The sequence below is a fragment of the Nannospalax galili genome, unplaced genomic scaffold (genome assembly GCF_000622305.1).
Source record: "Nannospalax galili isolate Female #2095 unplaced genomic scaffold, S.galili_v1.0 scaffold162, whole genome shotgun sequence".
NCBI lineage: Eukaryota > Metazoa > Chordata > Mammalia > Rodentia > Spalacidae > Nannospalax > Nannospalax galili.
This window is the reverse complement of record NW_008350388.1, coordinates 2,892,747-2,905,295: the sequence shown is the minus strand read 5'-3', so window position 1 is coordinate 2,905,295 and position 12,549 is coordinate 2,892,747. Positions and strand designations below refer to the sequence as shown.

The following is a 12,549-nucleotide window of genomic DNA, read 5'->3' as shown; positions in this document are numbered from 1 at the left end:
TATGGTCTGTGCTCCAGCTCCTGCTTCCAGGTTCCTGCCCTGAGTTCCTACCTTGGGCTCCCTGATGAACTGCGACCTGGGAGATGTAAGCTGAATAAACCCTTTCCTCCCCAAGTTGGTAGTGGTCAGAGTGTTTTGTCACAGAAATGAAGAAATAAACTAAGGCAGAGTTAGAGTAGAGTTTGAATCCCAACTCTTCCTGATACTTGTGGGGAGCACATGCAGGCTACACACTTGCTAGGCAATAACTTTGTTTGAAAAAGGGGTAGGCACTGAATTCAGTATAAATCCAAATTAGATATGAACATGTCATCTTTTGCCACAGCCTTCCAAATATTTAGATTAGACGTGCACTACCACACCTGGCTTAAGCAATAATTTTTAAGTGGAATTGAAAGATCATGTGGGATTTTGTGAGGATTTGTGAGGAATTGAGTTGAGGTAGTTTCAAAATAGGAAATATACTATCTGAAGTGTCATAATTACGCACTGATCAAGTTTAGCTATTATTATGGTCAATAAGAATGACACAGCTTCTGGTTTTGACTTTATGACTAGATCTTTCTTTGAAAATTTCACTTGACTTTGGTTCCTGTCAGAAGATCTATTATGCACAGCTAATTTCAGGTTCATGACTTTCTAGCCACAGTGGGAAACTGGGAAACGAATGCTTGAATTAAACATACATTTCACAGGACTACTGTGTTTGTATGTGTATACATAAATATAATTTTCAACAGTGAAAGGTAGCTTGTCATTAGTAGCTCATTTCACGAGATAAGAAAGAAGCAACACAATTAACAATAGCTAAAAACACAATTCTGTATAACACAGATCCTCACAAAATCCCACAGGATCTTACCGCTGTCCATGTTAGACTGAGAAAGAACACTGCCGACAAAATAGCTGGCTACAACATGGACGTACTATTGGAAAAAAACCGTCGAGTGTCTTGAAAGGAGAAGCCTTCTAGGAATTCCTAATCACAAGAATTTAGACTGGAGGAATTTGCTTCGATGCTTCCCGAATAAGCTTAGAATTTGATATTGGTCTAAAACATTGGCTTAGGGAAGGAGGGGCTTCTCAGGATGAAGCTCTTCCAGGCTCCCTCTTGCTTTGTTTTTGCCTGGGGCATTATTTTTTGTTTGCCAAGACCAGCTGCTTCCTCGCTGGCCAGGCTTCCGTTTAGCGGCCCAGGGCTGCCTCTCTGATGTCGGGGAATTTGCCCCCTCTGAGCTTGGACAGGGCAGCTGCGTGTCCCCAGGCTGGGCAAGGTGGGGGGAGTGAGCTGCCCCGAGGCCTGGACCGATGCATCTTCTCTGCTGCTCTTTCACAAGCATCTCTTCTCGAATCTTCCACAGATGTGACCTCTTGCCAACCTTGCCTGAGTTTCTCCACTCTGCTGCCTCTGGGACCCAGGCCCGGAGACAAAGGGGGTCGACTCTGCCTTAGATGCCAGCTAGCTATTTTCCTTCCACATGGTCTCTGGGAACAGTTACTAATCATATCAGACCCTGAAATGATTTAAGCCTTTCCTATCTGCTAGGCATGAGATCTGTTGCTGGCACACGAACAAATCCCAAACTACCTCCACAGGATAGCACACACATTTTTAAATTTTAGTGTAAAATGTACCATTAATCAACCACCAACAAGTACTCATTCATTTATTGCGTGCTGTGCTCTGCAACATGCAAGAGACAGGAGAGGAAAGCTTGGCCAACTCATAAAGCCTGGCCCAGAGCATTGTGGGTAATTCTGTGCCTCCACACCACCTGAACGACTCCTTTAACACAGATACGTTGTTTGTGGGTTGAACTGTGTCCCGTGAAATTCATCTGTTGAAGTCCTAGCAGATTGTACTGAATGAGGAGAGAATGTTCTTAGAAATAGGGCATTTTAGGTGTCATTATTTAAGATGCAGGTCGTCCTGGAGAAGGGTAGCCTTTGCTATGGTTTGGACATGGTTTCTCCCTCAAGGGTTCATGGCCAGAAGCATGGTAATGTTGAGAAGGTAGCAGGCTGAGAGGTAACCTCTCCTGGGAGGACTGCCAGTCATTTGGGGACATTGCTACTGGAAGGAATTGATTTAGTTCTCCCCAGCCTCTCATTAGTTCGCATGAGAAGATTCTTGTAAGAGCAGGACCGGACCACTCCACATCATTTTCCCATCTATGTAACTGTCCCCTCTGGTGTGTATTCCTGCTATGATTTTATCCATCATGTGATAGAGCCACCGCTGTCTTCACCAGAGTTATGCTGTTTGGACTTTCTGTCCAAAACTGTGAGCTAAATAAACGGCATTTCATTATAAAATCCCCAGCCTCATCTATTTTGTTATACTAATGGAAATGTACTAATTCTATGGGACTGATAGCCTCATAAAGAGGGATATTTGGACATATGTACACACACAGGAGCACCATATGAAAATTGATGTTTGGCCACACCCTAGGAACTATTAGATACAAGCAAGACAGAGACAGATCTCTCAAACATCATACCCTAGAGGAAGCACAGCTCTGCTAATGCCTTGGTCTAGGACCTTTGGATTCCAGAACTAGAAGAGAATCGTTTCTCTATCTTTGAGCCATTCATTTGAGGGAACTCTGTTACGAAACCTAGCAAATGAATGCAAGTGTGAGGTGCTTGTTCCCTCATTTATACTGGGGAAGCCTCTCAACTCACCATTGGCTCAAGCACAAATCTTCATTCTGCTGCAGGTGGCTCAGGTGTCACGGCTGAGAGATGCCTTCAGGACTGCCTGTTTAGGGGGCTGTGCCCTCTGTCCCACAGCCCTCGGTTCCTCACAGGCTTGTCACTGCATGTCACAGTCTTGCTTCCTTTTATCGGCTTTAGTTTTGGTTGATTTTATTTACTGTATCTGTTTTCCACATCAGAGCTTCTGTTCCAGAAGGTTCTTGTCTGTGTAGTTCCTGCTTTACTGGCACACAGTAAATGCTGTAAAAGTATTTGTTGCAAGAAATAAATAAGAACATAAAGTCTGGGGCTGGAGAGATGGCTCAGTGTTTGAGAGAACTAGCTGCTCTTTCAGAGAGCCCAGATTTGGTTCCCAGCACCCATATGAAGCCTAACAACCATCCATAACTCTAGTTCCAGGGGATATGATGCCTTCTTCTGGCCTCCACAGTTAATTGCATGCATGGATGCACTTTCATATATGCAGGTTAACTTATACACATAGCATGTAAGTAAATTTTTAAAAAATATAAAAAAAATATAAAATCTCTTTTGGAAATACAGTGATGTCAGAGCTGTGCTTCTGGAAACTCTCCATGCCCTTCATCCCTCTCCTCCTCTCCTCCTGCCCTTTTTTGGGAGCTGTTGAGAGAAAGAACTTAACTCTCTTCAAGGACTCAGGTACTGTGGACCTGTGCTGCTCCTGCTCTCCTATGAATAAAGTGCCTTTGTTTTCTTCCATATGTAAGTGTGTCTCTGAGTTATGGAAGAAAGGCAGGCAGTTGTGGGTCATTCTTGTCCCCTATCCCAAGAGGAAGGGCAGCAGGAGGGAACAGGCCCTTTAAGCAAGACTGAGCATAAAGGCTCAGGATTACCTTGACAGGGCCCAGGGAAGAAGAGAGTTCTCTTAAAGCTACATCTAAGAGGAAGCGGCCACTAGGGCCTGCGGTATAGACTATAGCAAAGCATAGGGCCCATGTGTGGACACAATTAAAACAGTCAGATCTCAGTGGCACTTTGTGTGACCCTCAGACCTTGAAGCCCCAGGAAATCCCAAAAGAGGCTCAGAAATGTGTGATCACAGGATCAGGATGTCAGTGGTGGTGTGTTTGTGCTCACTAGCAAGAGAAATCCACAGAGACTGGATTGGAGTGGGTGGAGGAGGCTCTTAAGGAAATGCTTTAGATACACACTTCCAGATAACATCCCTAACACTGGGAATGGACAGGGAGAGATTCGCACAATGGTTTATGGAATATTTGGTGGATAGTTACATGCTATTTTTATTTGTGTATGATTTACAGGATTTCACCTGCTTCCCAAAAGGATTTGATGCGGGGTGGGGATGACCAGTTGAAGGTGAAGGATGAATTGAAAATCACCGTAAGTATTCAGGCATGAGGGATGAGGAAATAGAGGGGTCCTTATCTCAGGCAGGAAGGGCTGGGAGGAGACGGTCTTTCTGAGTAGACAGTGATGTGTTTGGTTTTGGATTTGTCCCTCTCTTGAGGTGATGAAGGGACATTCAAGTATGAGAGGCAACTAGGCTATCATAAGCATATCGCTCAAAGAATTCCTATCTTTCATAAGCAGGATGCCTGAGAAAACAAATTTATGTGATTAGCACAACAGTAGATTTGAAACATGTGAAGTTACATTTGTTTCTCATGACTTTTCAGGGGAATGTTTTTGTTGCAAATGAAGTATAACTTTCAATGATCACTGACTTGTGTGCTGGGCTGGGGAGATGTCTTAGTCAGTAAATGCTTAGCACACAAACACAGGACCCGAGTTTCGTTCCCAGAGCCCATGTAAAAAGCTGGGCATGGTGGTGCACACTTGTAATCCTAGTGCTGGGGATGTGGAGACAGGTGATCCCTGGGGCTCACTGGTCAGCCAGCCTAGCTTAACTGGTGAGCCCCAGGTCCCAGCGAGAGACCCTTTCTCAAAAATCAAAGTGGGGGTTGGAGAGATGGCTCAGTGGATAAAGAGCTTGCCATACACGTGTGAGGAGCAGAATTTAGAACCTCAGCACCCATATAATTACAGCTGGGCATGATGCCTCAGCTGTAATCACAGTACCCAGGAGGTGGAGAAAGGGGATCCCTAGAGCAAGTTGGCTATCTAGACAAGCCAAATTGGCAAGCTCTGGGTTCAGTAAGAGACCTAACCTCAAAATAATGTAATGTGGAAAATGATAGAAAAAGACATCCAACACCAACCTCTAGCCTCCACGCAAACACACACACACACACACACACACACAAGCACATGCATGCACACACATGCACATGTGCACACATACAAACACCTGTACACATGTGTCTATGCATATATGAACATACATAAATACATACATGCATACCACATACACACAAATCAGTATCAAAGTGGATAGTTTCTGAGGAATGACACCTGAAGTTGACCTGTGGCCTCCACATGTATGCACATACACAAGTGCGAACACACACGTGCACACACACAGATATCTCCTCCTCCTAAGTTTGTGTACATACATGCGTACAATCAGTTTTCCTCAGTTGTGTCCAGGTGTCAAGACTAGCAAATTGCTCTGAGTTTTGTTTTCCTGGATCCCGGGAGAGCCCTTTGGTGCCCTGTTGCTGCGCCGTGTGCTGCTCCACTCCAGTTCAGCAGCAGACTTCAGAGATCCTGTGATCTCTCCCTTGTTTGTGTCTCGGGCAGCGATAGCACATTCTGGCAAGACTCACCCTTCTGCTGTGACAGATTGCTGCACCACTGAGCCCATTCAAGTAACTTCTGCCTGCCTTCATTCTGAGAGCAGCTTTTAGTGTCCTCCTTGGAAAAGCACATGAAATGATGTGCGTATCCAGGGCCAGAGCTCGGGAAATGAGCACCAAGTTAGGGCTTAGGAGCCAAATAAAGGGGTTATAACCATGAGAAGTTTCTGGGATTGCTGATGTGTAAAAATGTATAATTGGTGGGTATGTTTTCCCTGAAGACTGAGAAGAAAAGGGTGTGATTTATGAGCCTCCTCTAGCATGAGCTCTTTCACAGAGTCTAAGACAAGGCTTTATTTTTATTTTCTATATGTATTTTCTAGAATTTAGAACATGCTGAACTTTCATCAATACTTGAGTCCAGTAGTCTTTTCTTCCATTTTTGTATATATATATATATATATATATATATATGTATATTTGTTGTTGTTTTGACAGGGTTTCCTTATAGCCCCAGCTGGCCTAGAACTTGCTATGTAGAACAGGCTGGCCTTGATCATCATAGAGATCCACCTGCCTCTGCCTCCCAGGTGCTGGGATTAAGGGCATGTGCCACCATGCCAGCTGGTTACATATTTTTTTAAAGATTTATTTGTGTGTGTGTGTGTGTGTGATTTCTCTGTTTCCTGACTGCCGTCAGAAGAACAGCTTCTTCTACATGGCCTTCTGCCTTAGCATTTCAACCTGCCTCAACAGAACCAGAAAACCAACACTTCCGAAACTGAGCCCAAATAAAGCCTCCTCCTCCTCTCCCTCCTCTTCCTCCTCTCCATCATCGTCCTCCTCCTCTTCTTCCTCTTCACCCTCTTCGTTTACCTCCTCCTCTTCACCCTCCCTTTTCCTCCTCCCCCTTTTTCTCCTCCTCCTCGTCCTTTTAAAAGATATGCTCTCAATATGTATCCCAGTCTGGTCTTGAACTCTCAACACTACCACTTTAGCCTCCCAAGAGCTGGGATTCCCGATATGTGTTATCACAGTTGGCATGTTTCTTCTTTTAGCCGTTTACATAAGGTGTTTTGTCCCAGTGATGAAAAGGGACCAATACAGAGTGTTTCTCTGATGCCCCAATATACATTGGCATTCTTCTCATGCACTTTTTGCTTATCACCATTTTGATATTCATCATAGCATATTTATTCTCAGTGTTCCCTCACTAACCAAGTTGTCCATGGCCTCATCCCTGAAACCTGTGAAAATATTCAACTTAGTCATGCACATCTGTAAAGTGGAGAGACAGGACAAGAGATGCAAGCTATGAGATTTATTTGACCCACATTGGTGACTTTGAAGGTAGAGGAAGGGACACTAGCTAGAGGATGCAGGTGGCCTCTAGAAAGGGAGGTGGGTCCTCTGTGACAGCCAGTGAAGAAATGGGAGCCACAGACCCACAACCATAAGGAACTGCACTCTAGCTAGATCTCAGAGGGGTGATGAAATAGCTTTTTTCCTAGAGCCTCCAGAAAGGAATGCAGCCATTTCTATGTGAGAGTTGGGTTGGACTTTTGATGTATAGACTTGTGAGATTATACATTGTATTGCTTAAGGCACTAAAGATGTGGTAATTTGTTGTAGAAAAGACACAATTCTAATTCATCCTCTGAATTATTTTGGGCTTAAGTTGATTTTCTTGTTTATTGCCCCTCTCCCCCTTTTTTCTTAAATGTGAAGGAAGCATTTATTGTAACATTTCTTGGTATGTTACATTAAATTCTAACAGTGTATCTTGTTTCAACCCTTTGTCAACTGTATTTTCATTTAAATAGCACTGTCCAAAGAAAGGTAATGTGAGCCTTGTACACTCTATAACCTTTGTGGAAAAAATAAACCAAAAGAACCCTAAAAATGTTTTATTTAAATCATCATAGCAATGCTGCAATTTCATCAATATAAAATATTAAGCTATTTTCCATTCTTTGGTTTTTGTTTATTTCTGTACATCTTTAAATGTTTTATACTGACAACACATCTCAATTTGAACTAGTTATAGTTCGGAGACCTGATACCCACCTGAAATTGACTCTTCAAAAGGATGCTGGCCTGCAGTGCACTTTTCCACTGTTGGGCATATCTACTTACCATCCTGAACTGTTGCCACTTGTCTGTATCCTGTAGGTTACGTCGAGATACACCGCTGGCAAAATTTACTCCTGATTTAACATTGAACCGATGTTAGCACTATGTCTGCTTTTCAGTAAAAGACAATAAAAATGTCTGGCATGGGAAGTTCAATTCATTTGCCCATTTGTAGACACTCTCTACTTTGATTTAAGATGAAGTCCACACTGAGAATGATATCAGGCTTAGAAACCTGAGGCTAGTCAGGTCACAAGGCATAGGGGAGAGCCCAATACTAGTTTTCTACTAAATAGTTATAGTATTAAACCGACTCCTAATGACTTATTGTTATACCCAAAATGAATGCATCTCTCAACTCTCACCAGAGCAGCTTTCTTATACAGCAGATGCAGATTAACACAAAGAACTACACTGGCCCACATGCAGAGAACAAGAAGCTGCAAAGTGCTTTTCCCTGAATAGGACACCTGCCTCCCAAGGTTGAGGGATCACTATGGAAGAGGGGGCTAAAGATGACCCAGAGGTGGTGGATAATCACAGGGAAAGAGTTTTCTAGACAGCTGATCAGTTACTCATATGAACATATAGCAATGTTGACAGCATGCACAAGTCCCATGTAAGTTTGAGACAGAGAAAATCCAAGCATGGATGTAGGGAAGTGGGTAAGAAACCTACCCTATCTGAGAAACTACTGGTTACTTAGAGGGGAGAATCAGTCTCATTTAAGGGTGAGAATCTTGCTAGGTTGAACATTTCCCAATGGACAGACCCATACCGAAGGGCATTTGGGGGACACAAGTTCGACTCTATGGGCCTTAATAAATTTCATATATATATATAAAACAGAGTACATGAAATTTGGTGGGGGGTAGTAAGAGTGCAGATGGGGGAGGGTATCTAAATTCAAAATATATTGCATGAAATTCATAAGAATTTGATAAAAAATGAAAAAAAACCAGCAACAACAAAAACGTAAAACCAAGTATCTATTACTAGAAAAAGAGAAAGCAAACCTCCCAAATTTAGTTTCTTAGAATGATGTAAATAACAAATACTGAGAATGTAAAAACTATGTTAGAGTGCAGCACCTGGAAGAATCTAAGTCAAGAGCGAGAGCAGTTGTTGCCATTTATATGGTATGTAATAAAACAGCACTTTAATAATATTGGTATAACCCAAATTCATTCAGTCAGTTTTGTGATTTTGGTACAAACCATTCCAATTGTTAACCAAGCATTCCTGTTTTGTGAACTTCTGGTACACACAACCGTCCTCTCGTACAATCAGAACATCTATTTATTCACTGTGTGTAAATATTTTAACAACTGACAAAGACGATTACTTTCTCTTCTTAGGTGACTCTGGAGCCAAGGTCAGGTCAGCCTCTTCACTGTGTTTTCTTTTCTTTTTTTCTTTTTATGGTCAGTTTGGTAGCCACTGGAGTCACTGGCTTGGACAACAGGGTCCTGGCCTTCCTGGTGCTTTTTCTTCTTTTCCTTCTTCTTCTTTGGCTCTTCCTTGCAGATGCTGTTCACTTGATCACCATTCCGTAGGTCCGCTTCTTCCTCTACAGCGACATCTGCACAATCTGCCAGCGCTGTGCACCATCAACTGTTTAATATGTTTCTGAGTCTTTCTTTTTTTTCTTTTTCTTCTATGAATTTTTTCAACAACTTCTTCAATACCAGTTTCCACTACGTCTTCAGAAACTACAGAGCTCTTGAACTATAAACTCTCAGTATGTAGTTTTCCTCGAATGCAAGCTATTCCAGCAGAATCTGAATCTAAGTGAAATATATCAAATTCCAGTTCATCACCCACATTTATCTCCAAGGTTTGCCACTACTCAAACAACATATGCTCAGGCATGGAGGCATTAAAACACATGGGTATGTACTAAGCAGCCAATGTGACTAGAAGGCACTTTATTAACTGTGCCTGCTAACTTTTGACCTGGTTCAGGGCAGAAAATAACAAAATCTGCTTCAATGTTAAGATGAATGTGTCCTTGGTCATCATAAATACCTCCTAGTTCACCCACAACTTTGATGTTATCATATGCAATAGGCACACCCGAAAGACTCTCGGAGTAGAGGAGGAGCTCGGTGTCCAGCTGCTCCTGGATGCCCAAGCTCTTCCGGCTCAGGTAGCCGGGTGACAGCGCGATGTGTCTTCAGTGTGGTGTGGCCACCAGGCAGGAATAGCTGCCACTGGCCCCACCACCGACCTCTCACAGGCCTCCAGGAGCCGCGGTGACTCCCAACATTGTTTCTTTGGCTCCCACATTATCTCTTTATAGAAATGTTCTTGGCATGCAATACGTGCTAGTTTTGTTTTTGTTGAATGGATAAATGAGTAAATGTGTGCATGTTTGTATATGATATCAGGTTATATGTATTAAAGGTTGACTTATTTGTGTGTCTTAGACATCTTTCCATGTCAGTTTTTGTATAACTCATTCTTTTTAACCACTGGACTACCTCCAACCTATGATTTATATGTATATTCATTTTAACTAGTCTCATCAATTATAATAAATTTCTTAATTAGCCCCATACCAATAGGTGTATAAGTTGTTTTTAGTTTTTCATTTCATGGATGTCTTGTTACATCTTAATATGTCTTATTAATTTTATTTATTTGTGTGTGTGCGTGTGTGTGTATGTGTGCATGTGCGTGCATGTGCGCATGTGCAGGCCACAGCACATGTGGTAGTCAGAGGACAACTTGAGGCAGTTGGCTCTTTCTTTCCACCATGTGGGTCCTGAGGATTGAACTCAGGCCATCATGATCAGTGGCAAATGCCTTTGACCCACTGAACCATATCTCTGGCCCTGTTTAAATATTTTTTTAGGGGCTGTAGCAATGGCTCAGTGGTCAAGAGCACTGGCTGCTCTTGCAGAGGACCTGGGTTCAATTCCCAGCACCCACATGGCAGTTAACAACCATCTGTAACCCTGGTTCCAGGAGAATCTGATGCCCTCTTCTGACATCTGTGGGCATTGCACAACATGGGTGTACCTACATTCAGGCAACACACTCATAAACATAAAATAAAAATGAAATATTTAATTTTTTATAGAATATTAATGAAGTTTTATGGTTAAAAGCATAAGATCTATTTCAATTTGAAAGACTCTGATAGATTTCTCTCAAAATGTTCATCAAGGGACAACCTTAATAACTGAGTACTGAGGTAGATAAAGTATATGGTTATGTTTGTTTTCACTTTTGAACTTTAAAGCATAGCAGTTTTTTCCTTGTGTCTGTTTGTATTTTCCTTTCTGTGAATTGGGCTCTGTTTTGGTTTGAATGGTACCCTGTCCCCAGTTAGTGGTGCTGCTTTGGGAGGCTTAGGAGGTACGGCCTTGCTCATCACTGGGTGTGGCTTTAGCCTTGCCCCATTTCAAGTTTTTCTCTCTGCTTCATGCTTGAAGATGTGAGTGCTCAGCTTTCTGCTGCAACTGCCTCTCACAGATTCCATGACAGACTCTTATTCCTCTGGAACTGTAAGCCTGATAAACTCTTCCTTCTGTAAGTGTCCTTGGTCATGGTGTTTTATCACAGCAATAGAAAAGTAATAATACAGAAGTTGGTCCCAGGAGTGGTGTGTTGCTGTGAAGAACCTGACCATGTTAATTTTTGGAGGAATGTGGAAGACTTTGGAAGTTTGGACTAGAAAAGCAGTTGATTGCTCTAAGTAGAGCTTAATGGAGTCCAGAAGAAAGTAGTCCTGAGAACCATGTAGTTCCAGAGGGAAATAAGGACTTAAACAGCAACTGGGATATTTTGGGTGAGAATCTGACTGCCATCTGCCAGAGGCCTAAGACCTTGCCTGAGGCTAAGTTAAAATCTAATGGACTAGGGGCTGGAGAGATGGCTCAGTGGTTAAGAACACTGGCTGTTCTTGCAGAAGACCCGGGTTTGAATCCCAGCACCCATATGGCAGCTAACAACTGTCCATAACTCCAGTTCCAGGGGATCCAACAGACTGTTCTGTCCTTCACGGGCATTGCACTACATGGGTGCACTTACCTACATGCAGGCAATACATACATACACATAAAAATAAACACCACCACCAACAAAACACTAATGGACTAATGTTTTTTAGTGGAGGAAATTTTAATACAGCCTAATGTTGAATATGTGATGTAGTTATTAATGGTGAATATTACGCAGATCTTCAATGAAAAAGAACAAGTGGGTCAGAAAGGAATAAAAAATGTAGTTTGGAGAGAAAAAGAGCACTAGGAAGCTTAATAATGTTGGAGCCAAGGCAGCCAAGGTAAGGTCTGGAAGAGAAATTCTCTTACATAAGGAGATTAGAGCAATTAAGGTGAAGCCTCTGGATTTGCATTTGAACTATGGTAAGGGTACCCTCTAGCAAGACCCCACCCCACCTAGCTAAGTTTCCAACTTGTGAAAGGAAAAGGTCTAAGGAGTTTTCTGCTCCTAGGAAACTACAACATACAACAGCTGCTGTTAATGTGAATGAAGGGGGCTAAGGTCCATCCCAATCTGTAGCCAAACTTGTTAGTGTTGTTCATGTGGTGCAGGCTTTAGGAACATGAAAGATGCAGTTGCAAGGGGGTCATAGGTTCTTCCTCCATGGTTTCAGAGAGCCACTGAGGATGGGCAGCATGCATCAGGGGAATGTCTGCATAAAGAAGGCCTTGACAGACCAAGAGGCCCTGAGAAGCCACGATGTAAAGCTGTGAAGATCAAGCCTAGTTGGTAAAGGGAACCCCAAGATGTGGGAGATGCCAATGCTGGGAGATATCTGCCAAGGTGGGCTGAATACAGGGAGTGGGGCTAGCAGGAGACAGATGTATGTTACAGGCAGGAAAGCTGGAGGGGCTGAGCCATCATCCAAACCTTTTGGAACTAAAGTTCCAGACATTGAACATCTAGCTACAGGATTTGGTGTTTGCCTTGCTGGTTTCCAGTCTTGAAATCCAGTATTTCCTCATTATGCCTCCATTCCTCCCTTTTGGAATGGTGTACTCTATGC

At 42.7% G+C, this 12,549-nt stretch overlaps 1 pseudogene; it reads right to left on the bottom strand.

The window, feature by feature from the left end:
- Positions 1–8,873: 8,873 nt before the first annotated feature.
- On the bottom strand, positions 8,874–10,911 carry LOC103745697 (annotated as a pseudogene).
- Between the last annotated feature and the right edge of the window lie 1,638 nt (positions 10,912–12,549).